The sequence below is a fragment of the Mobula birostris genome, chromosome 13 (assembly GCF_030028105.1).
Source record: "Mobula birostris isolate sMobBir1 chromosome 13, sMobBir1.hap1, whole genome shotgun sequence".
NCBI lineage: Eukaryota > Metazoa > Chordata > Chondrichthyes > Myliobatiformes > Myliobatidae > Mobula > Mobula birostris.
The window spans coordinates 63,754,756-63,781,810 of record NC_092382.1 but is presented as its reverse complement, the minus strand read 5'-3'; the positions used below and the strand labels follow the sequence as shown (position 1 = coordinate 63,781,810).

At 46.4% G+C, this 27,055-nt stretch overlaps 1 protein-coding gene across 1 annotated transcript in view; it reads right to left on the bottom strand.

The window, feature by feature from the left end:
- Positions 1 to 23,137, bottom strand: part of LOC140207654 (uncharacterized) — a 29,640-nt gene extending 6,503 nt beyond the window's left edge. The window contains exon 1 of the mRNA XM_072276207.1: positions 23,115 to 23,137. The gene's annotated coding sequence lies outside the window, so the exon portion shown is untranslated. The remainder of the gene's footprint in view (positions 1 to 23,114) is intronic.
- Positions 23,138 to 27,055: the final 3,918 nt, after the last annotated feature.

The following is a 27,055-nucleotide window of genomic DNA, read 5'->3' as shown; positions in this document are numbered from 1 at the left end:
CAGAGGGACAGTGGGAGAAAAAGGAGAGTGAGAGAAAGAATGTGTGCATAAAATTAAGTAACAGATGGGGTACGAGGGGGAGGTGGGGCCTAGCGGAAGTTAGAGAAGTCGATGTTCATGCCATCAGGTTGGAGGCTACCCAGACGGAATGTAAGGTGTTGTTCCTCCAACCTGAGTGTGGCTTCTTCTTGACAGTAGAGGAGACCGTGGATAGACATATCAGAATGGGAATGGGACATGGAATTAAAATGTGTGGCCACTGGGAGATCTGCTTTCTCTGGGGGACAGTGGGTAGTTGTTCATTGAAACCGTCTTCCAGTCTGCTTCGGGTCTCGCCAATATATAGAAGGCTATATCGGGAGCACCGGACGCAGTATATCACCCCAGCCGACTCACAGGTGAAGTGTTGCCTCACCTGGAAGGACTGTCTGGGGCCCTGAATGGTAGTGAGGGAGGAAGTGTAAGGGCATGTATAGCGCTTGTTCCGCTTACAAGGATAAGTGCCAGGAGGGAGATCGGTGGGGAGGGAAGTGGGGGGCGGGGGTACGAATGGACAAGGAAGTCGCGTAGGGAGCGATCCCTGCGGAAAGCAGAGAGAGGGGGGAGGGAAAGATGTGCTTAGTGGTGGGATCCCGTTGGAGGTGGCGGAACTTAAGGAGAATTATATTTTGGACCCGGAGGCTGGTGGGGTGGTCGGTAAGGACAAGGGGAACCCTATTCCTAGTTGGGTGGCGGGAGGATGGCTCTGCAATGGCCGACTGAATCCCTTCCAAAATGAGAGCCAGTGAATGACGTCACACTGCTATCAACGTCATGACAACGTATCCAATCAGATCACGGACATGGACACGTGATCGGGCTCTCCTTGTAGCGAGTGGGGCGCTGTCTTCTCCAGCATCTCCGCCTCCACATTCAAGGATCGGCGGCATTCAAGCGCTGGTGAACTGACAGAAACAGCGGAACTAACGTGATTGAGATTCGCGTACACAAATCCTTCACCTTTCCAGCCTGTTAAAAGTTTGCAAAGCATGGCCAGTTGGTCAAGGACAACACTTCAGCTGAGATAATTTTGGTCTCCATGGTGATGTCTGATACAAACTTTGTCACCGCTTCAAATAACTTAGAGGAACAACACCCCATCTTCTAACTGGCCATAGTTCAGGCATTCGGGCACAATATCAAACTCTCTGCAAAGCAAAGAAAAAAAGACAATCATACACCAAATTTGCAGAGAGAAAAATATCGTGCAAACAGCTACAGTGTACGAGCGTCCACAGCCACAAGGCAGTCATCACTGTTGTCTTAGTTCAGCGCAGAAACGAGGAAACTGGAGAGGGGTTCAGGGGAGCGAGAGAGTGACGAACGCACGAAGGCGTGCCAGGAGGGGAGGAGATGACGGAGAGTGGGAACTGTTTAGGGGAAGGAGGGAGTTCTCGGAGACGGTGTGGCGTAGGGGAGGATGAGGGTGACCGAGATGGGGAGGTTTGTGGAGGCGGGTGGAGGATATGGGAAGTCGAGTAGGGTTGGTAGAAATGGTGAGGACCGACGAAGGAATGCCCATCTCTCACCGACTCTCCTCCCCTCTCTGCTCCAGAGGTCGATATCACACACTGACACAAGTACTTCCAACTTGAAATGTTTGTTCCGCTTTGTGGAGACCCGCTGTTGATCGCATTGAAAGGAAACTACATGGGGAACGATTGTCTGGTTCCCCTCGTCTGGAGAGAGTGAGGACTCACCACACACTCCCCAACACTTCCGTCTGGCTCTGCTTCCACCCACCCAGTTCCCAACGAACCTTTGAACCTTTTTTGAACATTTGAACCGGTTTCCCAGGTACCTCGATTATTTAAAGGGCTCTCTGCATTGATTAATTGCGCTGCAGCGGGATCCTTGTATTTGGGAGATTTCCTTTCCTCGCGCTGCCGCTTAGTCCTGCCTCCGCTGTCTGCTTGTATTCCTTTGTCTGACCTCTGGTTTCTGTCTCTACAGAGGAATCTGCCATTACCCCGCTCCTGTGTTGAGTCGGTGTCCCCGCTCGCCGTGACAAAGTCTGTCATTTCTCCAATGTCCTGCCAGCGGCCACAGTGACGCTACCTGCCTTTCACCCTGCACTCTTCAATTCCCCGCTATGCAGAAATCTGCCCGTGTCTAAAATACACAGAGCCTTTGGTACACCTGTATACCTGTTCGTTAATGCAAATATCGAATCAGTCAATCATCCGGCAGCACCTTAACACATTACAGTTATGCAGACATGATCAAGATGTTCCTGTTGGGACCAAACGTCAGACAAGGGAAGAAATGTGATTGAACTGACGTTGAGCATGGGATAGTTATTGCTGCCAGACGGAATGACTTGAGAATTTCTCAAGCGACTAATCTTCTGGGATTTTCACTCACATCAGTGAATCAAATAAACGCACGTTGCCACAGCGGCGTGCGGAAGAGCATCTCTGAGCGCACAGCACGTCCAACCTTGTAGTGGCTGGGCTGCAGCGGCAAAAGGCCACACGGGCTTCCACTCCTGCACCTGACCACCCGGCCACTGACTGCGTATTTACTGAAGTAGCCTCAACTACAGAGGAGTCAACAGGTTCATTTGTTACATTTCCGACCGATCCCCTCTCTTTCTTCTGGATTGCAGTCAGTTTACTCCCAGGAGATTCATAGGGTTAACCCCGTCATCTCCACAATCAATTCCTCGGCACTATCTCCACAGCCAGTCCATTTCCCGTGACGTAACGCTGCAGGTCTACACAACAATTGTGAGAGAGCACACTTAGAGTACTGTGCTCAGTCCTGAACGTAGCACATTGAGCATAAAACAATGCAGCAAAGCAACCGGCCACTCCAGTGGGGGCGAATTCACAGAGAATAATGATTATTAGGAATTTGATAGCAATCTCTATCCTCATTATTATAAAATGAATTCTTAAAAAGCACATTTTAATGACGACGTTCAATGAATCGTAGAATTAGAGAATAAGACATATCGTGTTGCAACTGCGGGCGTTAATGTTACCAGCATGAAAAACTCTTATTCATAACCAACCCCGTGACTAATGTTGTTGGGGTGGCAAAGTTACAACAATGAAACAATTTATTCCATTTGCTTAGAGTGTTTTTTTTCCTTCAATACTGCGAATATACATTACTAGATTTATGGAACGCTAACGAAATCAATGAAGTCTTTGGGATATTTATTTGCAATTTCCACCATGTTCTAGTCGGATATTATTTCTGTTATTTACATAGCAACCCATTTAAAGTCACCACATATTTCACTCCATTGCTCAGCTCCTCTCTGAACTTCCTCTGCGTCAGCCCATAGATACAAGTGTTGGTGCAGGTACTGAGAGACGTCAGCATAATAGCACATGTTTGAAAGATGAAAATCGGAGTATTCAGATGTTTGTCTGTGAAGGGATAATTCACCGCTTGCCAGTTCATAGAGTGTATTATGTAGGGCATCCACAGTAAAATGAAATTACCTGACAGAGCAAACAACAGGATAATAGACTTTCTCCAGTTCTCCACTTCTAGATCTTTTTGATTTTCACTGTTACCCCGGAGTCCCTTGCGGACTCTATTTGCCGCTATAATGTGTCTCGCTGTTAAACCGTTACACAGAAGGATTAAGCAAATGGGTAATAACGGTGTGGTGATGCTGTCAAGCAATTCGTAGGCCTTCCACGCTGGAGAAGTGGAGTATTCAGGTATGAGGACACAACGCCACGGTACATTGTTAATTATTACATGAGGCTCCACTACAAAGTAAAACGGGATGCACCGCGCAAGGCCCACAACCCCCACTATTACTGTGACGATGGTCGCTACTCTCTCTGTACAGTATCGTTTCCGAAAACTTTGACAGCAGATCGCAACGAAGCGATCGAATGTGAAAGCCACTGTGAGCCAAACGGAGAAATCCAAGCTTGCAACTGTAAGCACAAGCGTCAGAGCGCAAACCGGAGTGACGAGCAAGAATCTGGCGTACATGTAGAGATTATTGATATCCTTCACAATAAATACAATGACAACAACAATGAGATCTGCCGCAGCCATTCCCACCAGGTAGCGAGTGACACCCCTAGAGAGTCCACATTTTCCACGGGACAGGATCACAATCGCAATTAAATTCACTGCAATATAAAGAGAAAGCAGAGGTTAACTTTAGAGAAGTTCAGACGAATCATTTCCCCCTCATTAATAAGTGAGAAAGATGCTGATTGCTCTGAGCACATACCAATCATCTGCTTTACCGGCGTACTTGCGCTTAAGAATTCAGGATGCGAATATCAGACTTGACTAATGCTTCGTAAGGTGGAGGTGTAATGCACGTGGAGGAATATGCTGGGGTGCATCGGACTCGAAAATATTGCAGACGTCCGATAAGAAATATTGAAAAAAGAAGCAAAATGCTTAACTGGTCACGCGAAAGATGTGGAAATAAACGGTTGATGATGCAAGTCGATAAATCCTTCAGTAAAATTAGAAATGAAGGAAAACGCGCTGTTGTTGTGTTGCAACGGGAATGGGGTGAGAGAAAAAGAGGAAATGGGCCGTCTTCGACACTGCGACTCCTACGGTGCAGTAGCGATAAACAGCTTTGTCTGGGGGATTCAATGGACTGTCAATTGAATCCTAAAACATGTTGCTTTTATCCCAATGTGTTAAAATGCTGTGAATACAAGATTTTGACATGCAGACTGCCAGAGCTTCACGGCGTAGAGCTGACAAATCACCTGTTGCCGACTTTGTGCTGATAGATAAAGAAAAGCGAAACGGTTTCACTGTCGTAGTACGGGGTGGTGAGGTACAGTCGGAAGAGATCTAACATTGAAATGACAGCTCGTCCGAGACTATTGTTGATGTTTCATATATTGGCTTGCTTTTTTAATTTACAAAATGTATCTGCATTGACGTTGTAGCAGTTACTCCTCTGGTGTCCCTGCAATACCTGACTGGTTCCTTCCTAAAATAACATCATCCCGTTCCCCTAAATCACGAAGTGTTTACCACATAGTACTGATATCATTATGTCTTGTTTTCCTATTGTCAAGTCATGTTTTCTTTAAAGGTACACAGCAATAATCGTTCAGAAACTTGACATTTAACAGATGCTTCCCAGACAATTACTACAACAGAACAACGCAACGGACGTGTGGATTGGTACAAAAACGATCACAGTGTACAAAAGGACGAGAGAAAAGTGATTGAAAGGGTCCGGCACAGGGCCAACGAATTGAATTGTTTTCTCAACAGGTTTGATGGGGAGGCTTCTGTTCACCCTCTACAACCAATCTAAATCCGCAGCTCATCCCTTTCCCTCCGTCTCTCTCCAAGGACACCATAAAACCAATGATCACAGACACGTGGACTGTCACTTTTAACAGGTAAAGAGAGAGAACAGCAGGCTTCATCCAATCCAGGCTGTTGGCCCGGATGATATCAGCCCAAGGGCACGCAATGTGTGTGCTACTCAGCTGGGTGCAGTCATTCGATACATCTCTGATCTGAGCCTCAGTTTGCAGAGGATTCCTTTGCTGTGGAAAACACTCTGACTAGTTCAAGAACTCGAAGAAGACATATCACACCACGCCCAGGGACTGCAGGCCACTGGCACTGATCTCACATGTTATGAAATCATTAGAAATGCTGCCTCTGACACACATCCAGACCATCGTAAATCCATCACTGGACGTCCCCAGCAGTTTGCTTACTAATCACATATTGGAGTCGAGTACACCATTTTTTCCTGCTTCAACGGGCATACACCGATCTAGGCGAGCCAGGCCACGCTGAGAATCACGCTTCTTGATTTCTCCAGTGTTTAAATACCACACGGCCTGCTTTACTAGGGTGTGAGTTTACGGAGATGCAGGTGGATGCTTCATGACTGTCCTGGATTACAGACGAGCTGTCCAGATGGCCACAGTATGCGAGACTGCAGAACTGTGTATCAGTTACTGTGGTTAGAGGCACAGGGGCACCTCAGCGGACTGTCCAGTCCTCCTTCCTGTTCACCGTCTACCTCGGACATCCCGATACAACTCGGAATCCTGCAACCTGCAGATTCTGCCATTGTGGGCTGTATCAGACGGGGTTAAGAGGCTGAATACAGATGAGAGGTGGACAACTTTGTTGAGTGTCGTGGGCTGAATCACCTGCTGCGCAACATCACTAAGACAAAGGAGTTGGTGTTGGACTTCAGGAAGCTGAAAACACCCGCATTCCCATCCCCATCAAGGGAACAGATGTGGAAATCGTTCGGGACTACTAGTACCAGAGAGCTCACATCGGCAATTAACGGGACTAAAAAGACAGAGCCTCTGTACCAGAACGGGTAGGGGCAGAGCCGGCTGTGCTTCCTGAGGAGGCTCCGGTCATTCACTGTCCGCGATACTATGCTGCAGATGTTCTGCGACTCAGTGGTGGCCAGCATTATATTGCACGCCGTCGTCTGCTGGGGCGACAGGGTGAGAACAGCTAACGCCAAGAAGATTAATAAGCTCGTAAGGAAGATACTTTCTGATAAGGGTATGGAATTGGATTCCCTGGTGGTTGTGTCTGAGCCGAGGATTCTGCAGAAGCTACGGAGCAATATGAACAATTATTCTCACCGCCTCCCTGACATGCTGGACCAACAGAGAAGCATAGTTGGTAGCGGACTGTTTCCACCGAGCTGCACCACTGAACGCCACACGAGATCCTTTTTCCTTGTGACTATGCAAATCTACAATCCACCCCCCCCCCCCACCCTTAAGTATATACTTCCTGGTTTCATTGCGCATCGGTAGTTTGCACTATTACTTTTTAATGTACATATTTTAAATTATATATCTCCGACTAAGCAACTTTGCAACAATATTTTCCATCGGGATAAATAAAGTGTAATAGTTATCTTGTCTTATTTAATCTTATGCTCATATTTTTTTGTATACTAACTAAGTGCTGAATAGAAATGTATTCGTGTCACTGCTGTCATCCTGACAGCATGTATTAGATAATCCTGGACACACTATTGAAGAGATGGTCATGTATATTTTCAATCATCAGTCGATGTTTGAAAACTTTGGGAAAAATATGTATCGACGGTTTTACATATTCTACTGGTATATACAAAATAAAATTACCCTTTATGCCTTTTTGTTCTCCTATTATTTCTCTCCGTTAGTAAACTAACCTGCATCAGAAAAGTGAAGTTCTTTCTACAGATGCTGCTCGAATTGGGAACAATTTTTGGTTTAATCCGAGAGAGGATATTCTCTGAAAGTGTGTGGTTGAACAATTTTATTGAAGAGCGAGGATCATCAGGAGTGATCTCCAGCCAAGACAAAGTGGTAAACCACCACTGAACCGAGGCTCACCAGTCTATGACTTCCGGGATGTTGGGGCATGTGTGACCTGTACAAAAAGGATGAGTTGCATTTCCTTCTCGGGATCAATAAAGTATGACTATGACTATGACTAACCCAGGGGGACCAATATCCTAGCGGGGAGGTCTGCTAAGTCTACTGGGGAGTGTTGAATCCAGAATTGTTGGGGGGTGGGTACCGAACTGTAGAGACTGGGGAAGAGGCGGTTGGCTCACAAATACAGAAAGCTTGGAAACAGTGTGTGAGGGAGGATAGGCAGGCGATAGAGAAGGAACATAATAAGACGGACAGTTTGCGATGTGTCTATTTTAACTCAAGGAGTATTGTGAACAAACCGGATGAGCTTCGAGCGTGGATCACTACTTGGAGCTATGATGTGGTGGCCATTAGAGAGACTTGGCTGGGTCAGGGACTGAAATAGTTACTTCAAGTGCCGGGTTTTAGATGTTTTAGAAAGAACAGTGAGGGAGACAAAGGAGGTGGGGGCGTGGCACTGTTGATCAGAGATAATGTCACGGCTGCAGAAAAGATGGACGTCATGGAGGGATTATCCACGGAGTCTTGTGGGTGGAGGTTAGGAACAGGAAGAGGTCAATAACTCTACCGGGTCTTTTATAGGCCAGCCAACAGTAACAGGGATCTCGAGGAGCAGATAGGAAATAGATCCCGGAAATGTGTAATAATAACAGAGTTGTCGTGATGGGAGATTTTAATTTCCCAAATATCGATTGGCATCTCCCTAGGGCAAGGGGTTTAGATAGGGTGGAGTTTGTTAGGCGTATTCAGGAAGGTTTCTTTACACAATACGTAGATAAGCCTAGAGCAGGAGAGACTGTACTTGATTTGGTACTGGGAAATGAACCTGGTCAGGTGTCAGATTCCTTTGAGGAATCCATGCTGAGTTCTGCCTATCTTGTCTCATATGCCTCCAGGTACTCTGTAACCTCAGCCTTGACAATCGACTCCAACAACTTCCCAACCACCAATGTCAAGCTAACAGGTCTATAATTTCCTTTTTGCTTCCTTTCCCCCTTCTTAAATAGCAGAGTGACATTTGCAATCTTCCAGTCCTCTGGAACCATGCCAGAATCTATCGACCTTTGAAAGATCATCGCTAATGCTTCCGCAATCTCCACAGCTACTTCCTTCAGAACACGAGGGTGCATTCCATCTGGACTGGGAGATTTATCTACCTTTGGACTATTCAGCTTCCTGAGTACTTTCTCTGTCGTAATTGTGACTGCGCACACTTTTCTTCCCTCCCACCGTGGAGTGTCCGGTATACTGCTGATGTCTTCCTCAGTGAAAATACTCGTTCAGTTTCTCCGCCATCTCCTTATCTCCCATTACAATTTCTCCAGCATCATTTTCTATCGGTCCTATATCTACTCGCGCCTGTCTTTTATTCTTTATATACTTGAAAAACCCTTTAGTATTCTCTTTCATATTGTTTGCTAGCTTCCTTTCATAGTTAATCTCTTTCCCTCAATGACTTTCTTAGTTTCCTTTTGTAAGCTTTTAAAAACTTCCCAATCCTCTGTCTTCCCACTAATTTTTGCTTCCTTGTATGCTCTCTCCTTTGTTGTAACTTTGGCTTTGACTTCTCTTGTCAGCCACGGTTGCATCCTTTTTCCACTCGAACATTTCTTCTTTTTTGGGATATACCTGTCTTGCACCTTCCTCACTTCTCGCATAAACTCCAGCCACTGCTGCTCTGCTGTCTTTCCCGCCAGTGTCCCTTTCCAGTCAACTTATTTGACGTCTGACCATATCTGCCATAATACCCAAAATTTTATTTTGGATATCGTGATGGGTGTTTTCTTTTTTTTGCATTTCCAGGATTATTCTCTATTTTCTTTAGCTACAGTCTTATCAAACTGCCACATTGCACTGAGAAACTCAACAAAGTTTTCCCTATTGCCACATCCATCATCCTCCCGGTGTCCTCGCTGGGCAATGCCTTGAAATGCAGTATAGCGTAGAGATTCAACTACTGCTCTCATATACTCACGATTTTCTCGGACAATCTTTGCATGTCCTTTATCAAGCATATTTCCCAATCTTGAACTGTCCAGTTTCCTCAATCTGAATTCGGCCCGCGCCTCCATAGCAAACTTATCAGCTGCAATTACATGGTGGGTTTTGAAAGCTGTTGTAGCTTTCCGCCAGTTGCGGTAACCAGTGACAGTGAAGGTGGACTCAGAATGGAACCCATGTCCTCCACACAGGAAATGCCTGCATGCAAAGCAGAACGTAGTGTCTTTCGTGATCAAATATTCCAGCCAGGAGTACTGGTCAAACCAGCCACGAATTAAACTCCTTTGCTAATTGCAAAACTGTTGTGAAGGGTAGTTTTTTTAATGCTGGCCGACGGGGTCCTTCCACAGGCTGCTGGCTAACATCACTAACAGTATCCCCAATAGCACTAACAGCAGCTTCATCCACGTTTTCTTCCGAATCCCGCTCTATTTCTTGTTCCTCTACTTCGCCCTCACACTCTTTCCATGAACTGCTGTTGTCCTCATTCCCACTTACTTCTTTCTGCATGTCGCTTTCAATTAAGACAGACTCAGGCTGAAACACCATTGATCACCACTGATTCATCTGGATGAAGTTGTTTTCTCACTAAAAATCGATCCATTTTGCACGCCGGCCAAAATAATGCACGTGCCAGGCCGACGCTAGATTGTAAAAGCACAATGTGTGTGTGTATACTATCAATCTCTCGCCTGAGTGAGAGTGAATGACATCACTACCTTAAGTGATCTTAGATCAGCTTAACTGATCTGAGGATGGCAACGGCAAGACATTGACAACGAACGAATACGCAGAAGTGCAGAATGGATCTGCCCTTAGCCCAGCACAGAGACAGAGCTTGTAACTTTATTGCTACATGGGTGCTGTGGTAATTGGGGGCGCTATTTCACGAGATCAACTGGAGAAACAAGCAGTATTCAAAACTATACAAAGAAAGCAAAGCAGCAGCAACTTTTATGTCAAATTTCAATTAATTTCTTGGTGGTGCTATTGTAATTTCTTCTGGTGCTATAGCACCAGCTAGCACCACCTCAGCGCCGCCCCTTTGTGTGGACCATAGAACTCTGAACAGTAGACCGACACAGGATCGAAGATGCGCTGGCCTGTCTGAGTGGTTCGAAGTGGTTCAGTGTGCTGGACTTGAGGGGTGGGTATTACCAGATATCCATTAGACGGCATTTATATGTCCACTGGCATTCTTCCAGTTCGAAAGAATGCCATATGGCATACCGGGAGCCCCTGCCACTTCCCAGCCTGTCATGTAGAAAACGATGGGGGATATGATCTCATAGTGTTCGGGTCCACCTTGGAAGAACATGAAGCCAGGCTGCTAAAGTTGCTGGGCCGCCTAAAAGCTGAAAGGATAAAACCTTCCCTGGACAAGCTGCATGACATCTGTTAAATATATTGGGAACATAGTCTCATGGAATAGAGTATATACGAATACGTCTAAGTTAGAGGTGGTGACATATGGCAAGGCATCTGACTGCGAGCGCTTTGCGCTCATTCCTTGGGTTCTGTGGATACTACAGGAATTTCGTGAAGGACTGCACGAAAGTGAGTCATCCTTTAAATCAGCTTCTGTGCGGTTACCCTCCCTGAAGGAAGAACAGGAGGAGGATAGAAGGAGAGGAGGATAAAGATTATCTTAGCACTTCGGAGCCTTTTGCAGCGAGATGGGATGCGAAATGTGAAGAAACCTTTCAATTGCTGAAGGAGTTGTTGACGCAAGCACCTGTGCTGGCTTTTGCAGACTCCCGATTGCTGTATGTACGGCATACGGATACCAGCAGAGAGGGCTTAAGGGCGTCCTGAATCAGGATCAGGGCACAGGGTTGAACCTGTTGTGTTCGTCAGCCGGAGTCTATCACCCACGCACAAGTTGGAGTTCCTGGCATTGAGATGGATTACGGTGGATAAGTAAAGCGACTACCTCTACGGTGCCAAGTTTGAGATGAGGACGGACAACAATCCTATAACTTATATCCTGGTCTCGGCGAACTTGAATACCACAGGCCATCGGTGGTTAGTGGCGTTGTCTGCCAATGATTTCAGCCTGACATACGGCCGGGAAGTAGAAACAGGGATGCCGATGTTTTGTCGCGACGTGCGCATGAAGGGCTGGACGGGGACGAAGAGTGGAAGAATGCTCCTGCCCCGGATGTGAAAGCCATGTGCCAGTTTGCCATCACGGTGAAGGCAGAGCAAAGGCAAGAGCAAATTCGAGCGGTAGATCAATTGGGAGCTTCTGACGGTTCTTTCCACAAGCTTACTGCTACCTGACTGCTCCGAAGAGAAAACAGTGGCCGGAATTGAGTCCTGAGGAAGTGGCAGCTGCTCAGCGAGATGACCCGGGCTCCGGTATCATTTGGTCAGCGGTTGAAAAAGGAGGCATTGCCCAAGCGGAGAGGACAAAACACGCTTCAGTGTCTCAATTCCTGATTGGAGTTGAGGAACCAGTTCCTATACTGGGTCACATAGCCTCCCGAGCGGCCTCGGCGTTCCGTACTGGGTGTGCCTGAGAAGTATCGGTGGATTCTATTGAAGGCACTTCATGATGATTCTGGCCATTTCGGGGCTGACAAGACCTATGGATTGCTCAGAGATCAGATCTACTGTCTCCGATTGAAGCTAAAGGATGAAGAGTACTGAAAATCCTGCGTTCGCTGTATGCGGAAGAGGACGCTGCCGACGAGGTCCGCTCCATTGTCCCGCTTGCAGTGCGCGATCCGCTGACGTGGTGTGCCTAGATTTCCTCTCAATAGAGCCAGACGTTAGCAACATGGCGAAAGTCTCGGTCATTACGGATCACTACAGCAGAGTGCGCAAGACTTCCTCACCAAGGATCAGAGGGCGTCCGATGTGGCTAAAGTGTTGTGGGAGCAGTATTTCATTTATTATGGCCTCCCCAGGCGGATACATAGTGATCAGGGACGGAATTTTCGAGAGTAGGCTCATACATGAGCTACTGAACATGCTTGGAGTCGAGAAGACGGGGACTACGCCTTATCACCAGCAGGGTGATCCCCAGCCCGAGAGATTTAATCTGAACCTGTCAGATATTCAGCAAAAAGAACAAGTAATGTCAACATATTGCACATCTGGTCCACTACTACAACTATACACGATATGAAGCTACCAGGTACTTGTCATGTTATCCAATGTTTGGGTGCGAGGCGGGGTTGCCCATCAATCTCTGGTCTTGGACTGGAGAGGAAGATCCACCACGCAAGACGTTCGATATGAGAAGGGAGCTGAAAAAGAATGATGAATTAGCTAAGATTGCAGCTGTTAAGCAGAATCAAGTAAATAAGAGGATGTATGATTAAAAGGTTAGGTTCTCTCAATTCATGCCTGGAGACCGAGTTCTCATAAAGAATTTGAGGCTACCTGGGAAGTATAAGTTGGCTGACGCAGGGCGGCTACACTTTATGTAGTGGAGAGTCAGAAGCCAACTAACTGTACCAATTTTCCTGGTGAGACTGTAGGATGGGAATGGTCCCGTCAAGATTCTATATTGGAACCACCTTCTTTCTTTGGGACAACAGGTACGTGTTGACCCAAAGCCTGATCTGGACCCTACACAGAGTAAGAGGACTCTGCGGCGACGTGGAGAGACTGAAGGACCAGCGGCAGGAAATATTACACCATCCCACGCCCCTGACTGGGATACGGACTCGCAGGATGAGGAGAAGGGGCTGTGGTATATGTTGCCTTTTGCGAACTCCCCACCAATTGAGGAGGAGATTCCCAGCCCTTTAGAAGCTGAGGCAGATGAAACCGGGGGGACTATCTGTGGACAGGCAGGTTTGCAGCTGGACCACGAAGAGGGGTTGGGCAGTAAAGTAACCGGGAATGAAGCTGAGCTCAGTCAAGTGGCAGAGGGACCTGTATTGCCGGAAGGCACAAGAGATAAACAGATTAAGGCCTCGCCATGTAGACCAGAAGTATCCCAAAGGGTGTCTGAAACTGAAGGCGCAGATGATGGGATAACTAGGTCTTAAAAGGACAGAAGACTCCCAGATAGGCTCCCCTATATAGCACCGGGGGAACAGAGGGTTGTGACTATCTCCCTAGTGAGATATGTCATTACCATTTAGAAATGAATTGGAGGTTCTGACATCGCGAAATTCATTTGAAAACGTTGTTATTCATGAGGAGATGACAAATTATTTCTAGGTCATGAGGATATGACTATTTGTGGTGGGGGGAGAGTGTAATGCCCAGATTCATATTTTTACTGTTATGCAGCAGGTAATTTATTTAGCAGCTCTGTAAGAGCAGCCTGCTGTGTTTCCAGCCTTTTGGGGTTATTGTTGAAGAGATGATGTGGAATGTATGCCACCCAATCAGCAGGAGGTTTTCTGTGGTGACGGACAATAGCTTGGTCCTGGGCTTTTCTTGCGCGGGAGATGAAGAGAGAAGACGCTGGGAAGGACCGGTCGTAGCATACGATCCGGTGGGAGACCCCTTTGTTCGAGACGGATTCCGAGCGACGTTCGGAAGGCGGTGTAGGTGTTCACACTGATCGACAGCCCAGTTCCTGATTGACAGAGAGTTCAAGATGATCTCCAACCTGTACACATTTGATTGTTTAATTAGAATGGGCACTTTTCTTTTTGTTGTCATTTACTAACCCTTTAGTTAAGTTAAGATTCATAAATACAATTAATTTCATCGTATGCAATGTACCGTCTGTTATTTCATGGCACCAATTTGTAACAGGGTAGCAAATTACTTAGCATCATTACAAACTGGGGATTGTGGTGGGAGAGCACCTCAATCTCACTAATTTGCCGGAGCTGAGGTTTCCCTTCCCCAAACGTACGTCGACAAGGAAACCAGGGTGTTTCAATAATAATAAAAATATGAAAGTTGATATCGGGACCAGGAGTCGTGGAGTCCTGGAATGTGAATTCCTTGTAGGAATGAGTGAAATTATCCCCTGTACTTAAGCAGCCTGATCATTTACTAGCAAAAGCTATTTCTAAACCTGGTGCTCTGGGACCTGATGCTCCTGTAACTCCTTCGTAATGGCAGCATTGAAAAGCGAACATCTCCTTGATGATGGTGGTCCTTGATGATGAATGCTGCTTTCCTGTGACAGCTCTCCTTGTAGATGTTCTCACTGGTGGGGATGGCTTTACCTGTGATGGGCTGGCTGCATCCACATTATTTCATTGCCTATTCCATTCATGGACATTAGTGTCACCACCCCAGACCATGATGCAACCAGTCAAGATATTCTCCTCTGTACGTCTGTACCAGTTTGTTTCAGATTGTTGCTAAATTAAACGTACAAGGTATATGCTGCAAATGCTTGTTACTCTTTTCAGAATGCCAACGATTACTGCTCCTGTAAGGCTCTACACTAAGAATCTCAGTCAATATTGGAGGTATTAGTCACACACTGATCTGTTGCTTTAACAATGTTCCACAACCTGCCTACATCTCAGCTACTCTTTCTGCTGGTGACATTTCAAGAACCTTTGGAAACTGAAGCGCCCAACATATCAAGGTTCTCCTATATCAGCAACCTGAAAGAAGCCCAGTGGGGGGGGGGGGTGCGGGGGGAGGCGTGGAGGTTATTGATAGTGTGAATTGCAGTCCATTGTCAGGGTTGTACAAATCTCTGGCTTTGAAGTGCTGGGGTTTACTGGTTTGTAATGTGGAGTACTCTGCTGGGTGTGCACTGGTCTGTGTGCGCACTACAGAGTTTTATAGTTCTGTGTCCTCGTAGTGAAGGTCTAGATGTTGTAAAGATCATTGTCCCTGGGGCCATCTGCTGACTGTCCTTCTACTATATCAAATGCAGATCATGCTTATACCAGAGATGCACCCTCCACTGTCTCAGCATCAATGTGTGTCCCTGTAGTGCTCTGTTGAGTTTCCTGTTGTCTACCTCCCTGCTGTGCAGTCCTGGAGCACTGCTGAACTGTGTGTAGTCTACGGCACTGCGTACACACAGTCCAGAGCTGTCTTTTACATGTCTCTGCTCTTCCAGTTTTGCTGATGGCTCGTATACTCTGCGGGCCGAGTATGGTCTGTGTTGGCATGTGTCCTCAGAACACAATGTGAGGTTGTTCATTACTTTCTCTGTAATGACTGGGGCTGGAAATCTGTGGCACCACAGAGCTGTCCTGCTTTGGCTGGGATTTGTATTCCTCCATTTTGTTGCAGTGTTAATTCAGTTCTGTGGGCTTGTCATGGTGTGCAGAATAGAGTGATGTTTGTATTACTGTTAAGTTTCCCTTCGTCGCAGACATCATACAGGTCTCTGTTCACACTGTGCAAAGTGTCTGTGTGTAATAAGAATCTCCGCTCTTCCGATACTGTTCCATGGTTGTGCAGGTGTTTCTAAGACCAGCTGTTGAAGAGGCCTGTCTCCTTACAGTATTCTGCCAATAGTTGTGAAGATCACTGACCTTTGTCTGGAGGCAACTGCTGTAATAGTCTGCATCCATAGAGTACTGCATTCGGTGTTGTAAAGGCCGCTACCCTTTCAATGCAGTGCTAATGATGTTTAAAAGTCAGCAGTACGATGCAGAACTGGGATGGTCCAGCACTGGTCATCAGTGCGATGTTTTGCTAAATCTCTGTCATGTATTAGAATCTTGTACTGGTCAGCGCCTTCACCGGCCAGTGTTGTGCTCTGCCAGCTCAGTGTGGGTAAAATGCAGTTCCAGCATTTTTATGGAAGTGTGCCCATGTTACAGATTGGACCGAAGCTTCCTGAACACCAGTTTTAGTTTTTGCTATTATTAACGGCCACGGGATTATTGTGGGGTAGACGATTCAAACCATCGTATCTAATCTAGCTCCTAGAATAAGATTCTCATTGTCCCGTTTTCTACTCTTTTCCCACAGCTCGGAAGATTAATTCTCCTGAATGACATGTTCATTTCCTCTTTGAACACTCTGACTGGTTGTTCACACCACCCCTGCAGGCAGCGTGTCTCAGATGAGAACCACAGTCAGTGTGCAGATAAGGAAATCGTCATGTGCCCCTGTGATCCTTTGCCCACTGGGCCTCAAATCACCGACCAGCAAACAGTGCAGAGCACAGCAGAGGAACAGCCCCCTCTCCTCTGTGTGTGTGTTGACCTTTAAGACAGTTTAGATTGCATGTTTGCCTGCATGTGGACTGTGTCTCCCAATCGACAAAATCCACCGACAGATTTACCCACCTTAATGCTCTTTGACTCCACACCACCTCCTCCTTAGTATTAACACAACTGTGAGTATCATCATACCCCCTTCCTGATCTCGCTGTACTCCATGACCTTCTCCTTAGTGAACACAACGAAAACAAAGTATTCATTTTGTACATCGTATGCTAACTCTGGCTCCAGGCATACATTCCCTTCTTTCTCCCTGAATTGTCCTGTGCTCTCCCCAGTATACTGTTCTTTTCAGTGTTTGCATCAAATTCTTTTGGATTCTCTCTCACTGAGGACACTTCCTGGTCACTCTGCTGATTCGCACTATGACTTGGCTCTTTATTTCTAAATGATCCTCCAAGACCCGGTGACATTTCAGCTCCCTGAACCTCACATTTGACTCTTCTTACTTTTTTAGAAAAAAATACGCTATCTCTCATCATTGAAAGTCTATGAATGTTCTCAACCTTCTCCACCTTCCTCACAGGGACAGTGAAGCCCTGATTTATGACCAGCTGAATGTTAAGTGACACTCAGATGCCAGACATTGATTTAATCTGTACCATCGGCACCATGACTGCTATTTAAGATTTCTTGTCCAGTTTTACTGTAGTTAGCCTTCACCGAATTTACATTTATCCCCCTGCAGCTCCAGTCTTATCCTTATCAAAAACTGTTTGCGAAGCTCCAGAATTATACTACTGATACTACTAAGTCAAGCACGTCTCCCTCCCTGGTCGTCCATCTAAATACTCTTTCAGGAAGCATCCCAGGACCCATCTGAACCACAAAGCCCCATCCATCCTCAAGGGATAAGGGAATGCCAGTAATGTTGGAGTGATTATTTACCCGCAATAACTGCATGATTGCTTTTACATCAGCCCATAACCTCCTGACCTGTCTGTTGCTCTCTCTTACAGGCTGCAGGTAGAACACCATCAGAGCCATTGCACATTCCTTATTATTGAGCTCTACCTGCATCGTGTTACTGATGAAGCCTATGGGATGATCTCGGACCTGGGACATTCTGCCTGATCAGCAGTGCAGCTCCCCAACCTCTTTGACCCCCTCTGGAGGGATTGCCTGAATCATCTGAATTCTGGAATGGTTAGCGACCAGCCCTGACCTTCTCTCAACCAGAGCTCTGCAATATCTGGCTCACTATGTCACGTACTAATCCAGGTTCTAAACGCGTCTGTCTTAAGTGTTACACACTTTTACTGACATAACCTCACCTCAGCCCCTCGGAGACACCGGACTCATTAACGGGGTCAAGTCTGGGCTTATTTTGGCATTCCTTGACCTCGTCTCTACCTTTTACTCAATGCTGTTTGCATACCTGTAGTTCTAGTCCCCACTCTCTCGCCTACCCCTCAACACCCGGCTTGCGGATGCCACATTTTAATGGCAGGGCAGCTGCAGCACACTTCCCAGTTAGAACATGAACACCCCTTCAGCACAGGTGTAAAACCCATGCTTCTTACACCAGTCGCACCAAACCTGGAAGAGAGCCCGATAATATGTGTATACGATGCCCTCCCTCCTGCACAAATTGTTAGCCACACATTTACCTGTTCTTCCTTAGCATCTCTTCCCTCGTAAGCCCGTGACACTGGAAGTGATCGTGAGATCACTTTTCCGGAGTCGCCAGTTCTTGAGCCATAAACCTCCTTAGCTACTCAATTAACTTGTTTGAAAATTCTAAGGGATCTATAGACTTGCATAGCACGACTCCCCTGATCCTCCACACTGCGATAAAATCTGCCATTTGTACTCTGTAATCCAGTTTAAATTTTTATTGTGTATCAGCTCGTACTGTTACTCATGGAAGTCCATCTATCACATCGTAGCCCAGCTCTACACCGTGTCGACGTCCCATTGTAACCTATGATGAAATTCTACGCTATCCACAGCTACAGCACATAGGTGTCCTTGATTCATTTAGAGATGAAGCGAAGAACAATGAGCCGCCGCGCCCAGCAACCTCAATGTTGCCCGAGCCTAATCACTAAGTTTTGCTTCCTTTTTTAACTTGGCAGAAAACCCATAAAAAACACGGGGATTTTGTACAAACTCCTTCCAGAAAAACACCGGCATTGAACTCCGATTTCCAGTGCCCCGAGCTGGAATAGTCGGATTCTAAGCGCTACGCTACGTGGAGGTTCAAACTGCAAGTTACTAACCTACATATCCACTTCCTCTTTCAAGTCATTTACAAATATGAGAAAAATCAGATCTCCTGGAAATTCCCCATCTACTGCCAGTCCCATACTCACTGGGCAAGATAAGTCTAAACCCAGGCAGCTGAGTTTCCATCAGTCCCATGCCTCCCGACGTTCTGGGTGAATCTATTGCAGGGGCTGTTGTCAAGCGCCTCACTCAATTCCATACACAGAGCGTCCACCACTCTAGCCTTTGTTTTGTCAACCCCTCAGAAAGTCATTCAGGTGCGTAAGGCATGATCTTCCCCTCACAAAACCATTTGACTGTCTCTAATTATGCTTCTACAAATATTTGTCAAACCTATTGTGAAGAATTCCCTTCAAAGATTTAGCCTCCATTAATGCCAGGAGTCATGGTTATACAATTAACAGGATTATCCTCACTACCTATTACCCGTCTTAACCAAGCTTACATTTAGAGTTTATATTTAGATATCACCCCCTCACAATGAACATTAATTGACATCACGGACCAACCATTGAATGATTCAGATTGATTCCTCAATTCAGTTTCATCTGGAGTATGTAATATCTAAATACAAACTGCTGCTATTTTCACCACCTTTCTAATTGTATAAACAATAATATCCCCGATCGCGTTTGTTTAGAGAGATCCTCCAATTTTCCAGTTGCATGAGTTCAAAATTAACTGAGGCTTTGTTCCATTAATTATCAAGTGTCTGTTTCTGCAACGCTGTCCTTTTCAACCATTATACACCTGTTCTTTGTCCAGGGTCGGGTCTGTGTTGGCACAGCCAAACATCTCATTGACACTGACTAGGATTAGACCAAACATAAACAAAAGACATTCTGCGGATTCTACAAATCCAAAATGCCTGCAGAGTTCTGCAGACCAGGTAGCATCTATGGAAAAAAGTAAATTGTAGACTCTTCAGCAGAATTGGATTCTCTCTCTCTCTCTCTCCCTCTCCCTCTCCCTCTCCCTCTCCCCTCTCCCTCTCTCCCTCCTCCCTCTCCCTCTCCCTCTCCCTCTCCTCTCTCTCTCTCTCTCTCTCTCTCTCTCTCTCTCTCTCTCTCTCTCTCTCTCTCTCTCTCTCTCTCTCTCTCTCTCTCTCTCTCTCTCTCTCTCTCTCTCCAGTCCCGCTGCCTGAGCTTGCTGAAGCTTTTCTCCAGCACTTTGTGTAGGATTAGACCACATCAGTTCCCATTTCTCTTCACTGTGTCTTTTGTTCTTAGGTTCACAGCATCTCCTCTTCCACCCAACCACCACCTCCGCCCCCCCATCCACCCCCCCCCCGGCAACTCTTTCTCTGAAAGCTAAAATTCTGTTACTGGAAATTAGTTCAAACGGGAAAACAAAAGGAAAACTACACGTAGAGACAGAGGCGAAAAGGAGCGTGAAGGAAAGGAAGGGTAATGATGGGAACAGGAGAATTGATACTGACGAAATTATACTCCAAAAACAGACAGTTTTGTCCGAATTGGGAAGAAGGAGTGACAGGTTCGCCTCAACATTCAATTTCAGCATGGCGAGGGTGAGATGCAAAGGGGATTTTTCTGGGATGCTGAGGCTAGGGTACCGTCGGGATCGGCTGTAAATAGCTGTTTTGTATCTGTAAGGCAACACACACAAAATGCTGGAACAACTGAGCAGATAGGGAGCAACTTTGGAAAAGAGTGAACATCTAACTATTCAGGCAGACAACCTTCAGTAACTGTGTTCATCATACTGTTTCCGTTTGCTCACAAGTGGGAGTACAGAATAGGGACATGAAAGCAGCTGAATTGTACTACTGCACAGCATTTATTTATATCGTTTAATGAGTTTCAAAATCCAGTTCAGTGGGTATATCACCGCATTCTTGAGGTCCTCTCGGAATTTGCTCTGAGTCAGGGCGTAAATACACGTGTTGGTGCAGGAACTGAGAATTTCCAGCATTCCCGATGTCTCTTCTACAATGTAAACAGGATTCATGACAGAATAATAAACAAAACTCATTGAAATCCGTTGATAGATATAAAATACCAAACGTGTTCCCCACAACAGTATGAAACTACCGGTTATGCTGAAGAGCAAAACGATGGATTTGCGTCGGTTCTCCATCTCCCGGTCCTTGTCATTCTCTCCACTCTTTTGTCCCCGGAGCCTCCTGCGGGCTCGACTGGCCACTAGAATCCGCCTGGCTGTCAGAATATTGAGCAACAAAATCAGAAAGAATGGGACACAAGGGGTAAAAATGCGGTGAAGCATCTCAAATACCGCCCATGAAGAAGAGTATTTGTAGCTCGATGTAGGAACACAATACCAGGGAACACCATCAATTATTACAAGAGGTTCAGTAGTAAAGCCCCAGGGGACGTTCTCCAAACAGGCCAGCACACTCACTGTCCCGATAACCACAGCCGCCGTTCTCTCGGTGCAATATTTTGTTTTTAGCTTCTCACAGCAAATAGCCACAAATCGATCGACGGTGAAAGCGACAGTCAGCCAGACGGAGATCGCAGCGCTCGCAAAAATCAACCATCTGGCGAGACTGCACACAGGAGTAATGAACAGGAATGATTGTGGAAAATAAATCCAAGCAGTCCACGTCAGCAGCGGTTGCGAGATAACGACCAGGAGATCGGCCGCTGCCATTCCCACCAGGTAGCGAGTAACACATTTGGAGAGACCGCACTTTCCACGGGAGAGGATCGCAATCGCCACCAAGTTCGCTGGAAGAGAGACAGAAAATAGCAAATTGAGAAAAAACTGAGCAGAACCCAATGCAGCAGTTTTCGGGGATCATCTAATATTTGGACTTTAATGCTGCATTTAAGGGTAGAAAGTTGAAGAGAGGTCCAAGAGCTGACTGAGTTTATACATTAAAATAAAGCCAAATGATTTGAATTTGGATTCCTTTCTGATGACCAAAATGTGAAGAGGCAGCGGAAAGATAAAGCGAGGTAACCTCAGAGTCAGTACTGGTTGGAGCATTTTCTATCGGCTTCATCCGCGTCTGATATGAATGAAATTAATAAATCTGGACGCTGATGGCGGGATTCTTGCATTTGACAATCATCAACTTCCATGCGACTCCCTGTCAGCAACAGAAGAGCCGAAGGACGAAACAGAAACAGGAAATCCCGGAACCACTCATCCAGGCAAAATAGAATATGTGGGAAAGCAGTTAGCGTGTATTTTGTTGGAACTGTTTACAGAGAGCCCCTATGACACGACTTTCTATTTCTATAGATGCTACTTTGTGCCTCTAGCATTCTCCGTGTTTGTTCCCTATTCCAGCATTTCTCACCTCGCTGATTTTACAACAGAACATTGTCCGAGGCAGCAGTCACAGCGAGGTCTGATACAGCCTCACAGATATACTCGAAGTCTCCGACTGAATCCATCACAGCGAAGCCGGGGAGAGGGATTCAACGTCCAGTAGCAGACCCGGTGACGCAGTGGAATGTCTGTAGAGGGGTCAGATGTGGATATGATAGAATACATTTCACAGTATTGATCAGCAGCGACGTCACTGTGTTGTCCAACAACTGTTTTATTTTCTGTCACACCGCACACATTTACTAAAAATCCTCAAGTTCCATGCTGCAACATGGAACTCATCACATTTCCTAAATCGTTATCACTAATCGATGGTTTGATCATTACACGTGGCTCACACGACCGCTGACATACCAATGCAGACAAGCAATTGTTATCATCTCCACAGCAGTATAAACACAATATTGGCAAATGCAGTGTAGCTGCTTCGAGACCAAAAGCACAGAGACCCGAGCATTACATCATTGAAACACAAACCGCTGGAAGAAATCCGCCTGCCCCACTGAGGTCCACCGATGATTTCTACAGCGTTTTATTTTTAGATCCAGACATCAGAATCCACAGTGGCTGGTTTCGATTCCATTCCGAGAATGCCGAACACTAGGACTGAACATGTGACCGTGGAAACCAGCGACAGAAACGATCACTACGTTGGCATTTAACTTCAATTCCCACCAACGGCAGCCGATACGGCGGCTTACCGGGAATTCCAAAGGCTGAAATAAATGGATAGTAAACTTCTCCTATCCGCAAAAGGACTGGATACCCCATTTCAGGAATAATCTGCCAATTGTCTTGCTTCTGAACTCACAGCTCCTTCAGCAACTCTGAGCTAATGCATTCAAACCGGCTCTGATTTATACAAAGGATCAGTCTCCAGAGATACGGTTATGCCGCTGACGAACTGACAACAGTCACTTGAATAAACATGGGAATTGAACACCATTCATTGTCTCTGATGTCAATATTCAGCCGACTGAAGACAAGCACTTCTAAATTCCTAGGCATTACCTCAGCGGTTACTCACCTCGGGAAAGGAAATCTGCGTGACCCACTGAGGTCTATCGATGAATCCTACAGCGGTTTATTTTTAGATCCAGATTTCAGAATCCACAGAGGCTGGTTTCGATTCCATTCCGAGAATGCTGAATACCAGGACTGGACATGTGGCAGTGGAAACAACCCTGCTGACTCTCACAGCTATCTGGACTATTCCTCTTCTCACCCTGTCTCTTCTCGCAATTCCTCCGTCTCCGCCGCATCTCCTCTCAGGATGAGGTTTTTCATTCCAGGACGAAGGAGATGTCCTCCTTTTTTAAAGAAAGAGGGTTCCCTTCCTCCACCATCAACTCTGCTCTCAAACGCATCTCCCCCATTTCACACACATCTGCTCTCACTCCATCTTCCCTCCACCCAACTAGGAATAGGGTTCCCCTGGTCCTTACCTGCCACCCCACCAGCCTCCACGTCCAACATATAATTCTCCGTAACTTCCGCCACCTCCGACGGGATCCCAACACTAAGCACATCTTTCCTTCCCCCCCCGCCCCCGCCTCCACTCTCTGCTTTCTGCAGGGACCGCTCCCTACACGACTCCCTTATCCATTCGTCCCCCCACCCCCACCCTGGCCCCCATCCGCCCCCACGATATCCCTCCTGACACTTATCCTTGTAAGCAGAACAAGTGCTACACATGCCCTTACACTTCCTCCCTCACTACAATTCAGGGCCCCAGACAGTCCTTCCAGGTGAGGCAACACTTCACCTGTGAGTCGGCTGGGGTGATATACTGCGTCCGGTGCTCCCGATGCGGCCTTCTATATGTTGGCGAGACCCGACGCAGACTGGGAGATCGTTTCGCTGAACACCTACGCTCTGTCCACCAGAGAAAGCTGGAGTTCCCAGTGGCCAAACATTTTAATTCCACGTCCCATTCCCATTCTGATATGTCTAACCCCAGCCTCCTCTACTGTAAAGATGAAGCCATACTCAGGTTGGAGGAACAACACCTTATATTTCGTCTGGGTAGCCTCCAACCTGATGGCATGAACATTGACTTCTCAAACTTCTGCTAATCCCCTACTTCTCCCTCGTACCCCGTCCGTTATTTATCTATTTATATACACACATACTTTTTCTCTCTCTCTCCTTTTTCCCCCTCTGTCCCTCTCACTATACCTCTTGCCCATCCTCTGGGCTTCCCCCTCCCCCATTTCTTTCTCCCTAGGCCTCCTGTCCCATGATCCTCTCATATCCGCTTTGCCAATCACCTGTCCAGCTCTTGGCTCCATCCCTCCCCCTCCTGTCTTCTCCTATCATTTTGGATCTCCCCCTCCCTCCCCCTCCAACTTTCAAATCTCTTACTCACTCTTCCTTCAGTTAGTCCTGACGAAGGGTCTCGGTCTGAAACGTCGACTGTACCTCTTCCTAGAGATGCTGCCTGGCCAGCTGCATTCACCAGCAACTTTGATGTGTGTTCTATTGAAAAGAATGTCGGAGTTCTATTGACAAAGACCCGAAGCAGCCACATTTACAGATTTCAATTTTGTCTTCGCTAATTATCCATTTGTAAACAGAGTTCAACGACACGTCCGACTCCCAACTTCTGTCCCTGCGGTTTTTCACGTTCAACATCATCCTGGCCACACACACACACACACACACACACACACACACACGGGATGGCAGTGATCAGATGATCACGATGCTGATGTACAAAACATGAGATAACCTACAGATGCTGGAAATTCAAGGCAACACACACAAAGTGCTGGCAAAGCTCTGCGGAGAATTTTGACATGTTACTGATGTAATAGGCGTTTAAGAGCATCTCAAACCTGCAAGAGATCAAACGAAAATTACAAAGAAATGCTTCGATCGGCAAAGGAATGCGAAGACCGCTTAAATATTAAAAACAGGACTCTAAATTCTGATTTGATGGAGACGGACGTGAAAGCACAGGGGAACATCTGGAGAAATTTCAGAAGCGCTCGCTCGCTGCTGTCGTTACGGCGCGGTCGGGAATCTTCCGGAGGGAAGACCTCAAAATCCCCGGCTTTGCCTGCTGTTGGCGACCGAGATTGAGGTCGAATCGTTCGTACAGAGATTGCGCTCAATACTTGGTGTCGGAGAGCTGATTCGGAGGCTCGAAGCTTTCGGATGACTCAGAGACGGATTGTGATCGGGCATGGCAGGGAGAGTTTTTCTTCCTTCTCCCGTCTGCGTGAGATGAGGGACATTTGAGAGACTTTGAACTTTTACTGTGCACATGGGCTTCTTCATCAACTTACAGTATTGTTGCACTATTGTAACTATATGTTATAATTATGTAGTTTTGTCAGTTTTTTTCAGTCTTGGCTTGTCCTGTGTATTGTGATATCACACCGGAGGAAATATTGTATCATTTCTTAATGCATGCATTACTAAATGACAGTAGAAGAGGACTGCATGTCTTCATAATCTAATAAATTGGGAGGTGAATTGATGCAGGATAGCTGAACGTGAATGAAAGAAAGACAAGCATCAGATGCAATGTTATATATGTGTGAAAGAGAGAGAAAGAGAGAGTCAGACCGACAGACTGACAATGGCACAGGCTGCAACGGCCACTTCACAGAACCACATGACATTTACCTCTCCCTCACTGACCGAGTTTCTTTCTCGTACCCACAGGAAAAAACAAACTGCAATCAACTACGATATTCCCTCCTGTCGAGGCACCAGATCAGCCGCTCCTGTCTGACACACAAGGTATGTCACAGAGCACAGAGACACCGACAGCTCATCAGTTCCACAGTTTCAGACAGCAGAGATATTCAGATCCAGTCCCACACTGAACCCAAGACCCCGACACAGGTCACCAATACAACGGTTACACTGAACCACAGATGGGTAATATTCCCATTGTATTCTGTACCAGTATCTTACAGGTAGAGACACAGACCAAGTCCCCAAATACTCACTGGGGCTGGCAGAGTCAGTGTGGATTCAGGATTGGACAAACAGACGTTTAATTGAGAGCTGATGAATGTGCTATTGGAAGAACCTAAGAAAGGATCGGATAAGCACATGGGGTTCGGGACACTATGCCTGTGTGAGAATTAGTCAGCAGGTGAAGGTCAGATAGAGGAAGTAAATGGAACACGTTCAACATTTAGGTGACTCAGGGTTTGTGGCTGAGACCCCAGCTGTTCATAGTCTACATTGGCGATTTGGATGTGAGGACCAACTTTATTATATCCCTATTGGCTGTTGTACAGAGCTGAAAGGCAAGGTTTGAGAAGGACGCAGCGAGAGTTTGGGGATGCAGACAGAAGTGACGGAGTGAAGATGTGGCAGACAGACAGAATATGGGGGAATGCGAGGCCATTCATTCCCAGAGGAACAAACTAGAAAATCCACATTTACATGGGGACAGAGTGACCGGTTCATAGGGACCTGACAGTCCTTGTCAACAAATCACTAATAGTTAACATTCAGGTATCGCAAATAATTAGGGAGACAAATGATATTCTGTGCCGTGATACAGGAGGATTGGAGAAGAGGTATAGAGATGTCTGACTGGGAGGGGTCCTACAGGGTGTGGTGAGAATGTACGTTGAATATTAGTTCCAGGTTTTGCCGCATTTCCTTGGGAAAGTTATCCCTATTGAAGAGAGGGTGCGGAGACTATTCCTCACACTGACAGGTCTCGTTCCTGGGAGGGCAAACTTGATGCGTGCGGGGAGAGTGAGTCTGTATTCTCCGGAATTGTGAGCAGAATTGCTGGCTTATTTCAGGTCATTCAGACCAATTGCAGGGAGAATGCTTCCCCTGAATGATAATTTTAATACCATGTGTCACAGCCCCAGAATGAAGGAACGGATATTCAGGAAGGAGTGGAAAGCAAATGTCCTTAATCAGTGATTCTTTCTCCAGTTAAAACATACAACAGTGCAGGAAAGGAGAAGGCTATTTGGTCTGTGATGT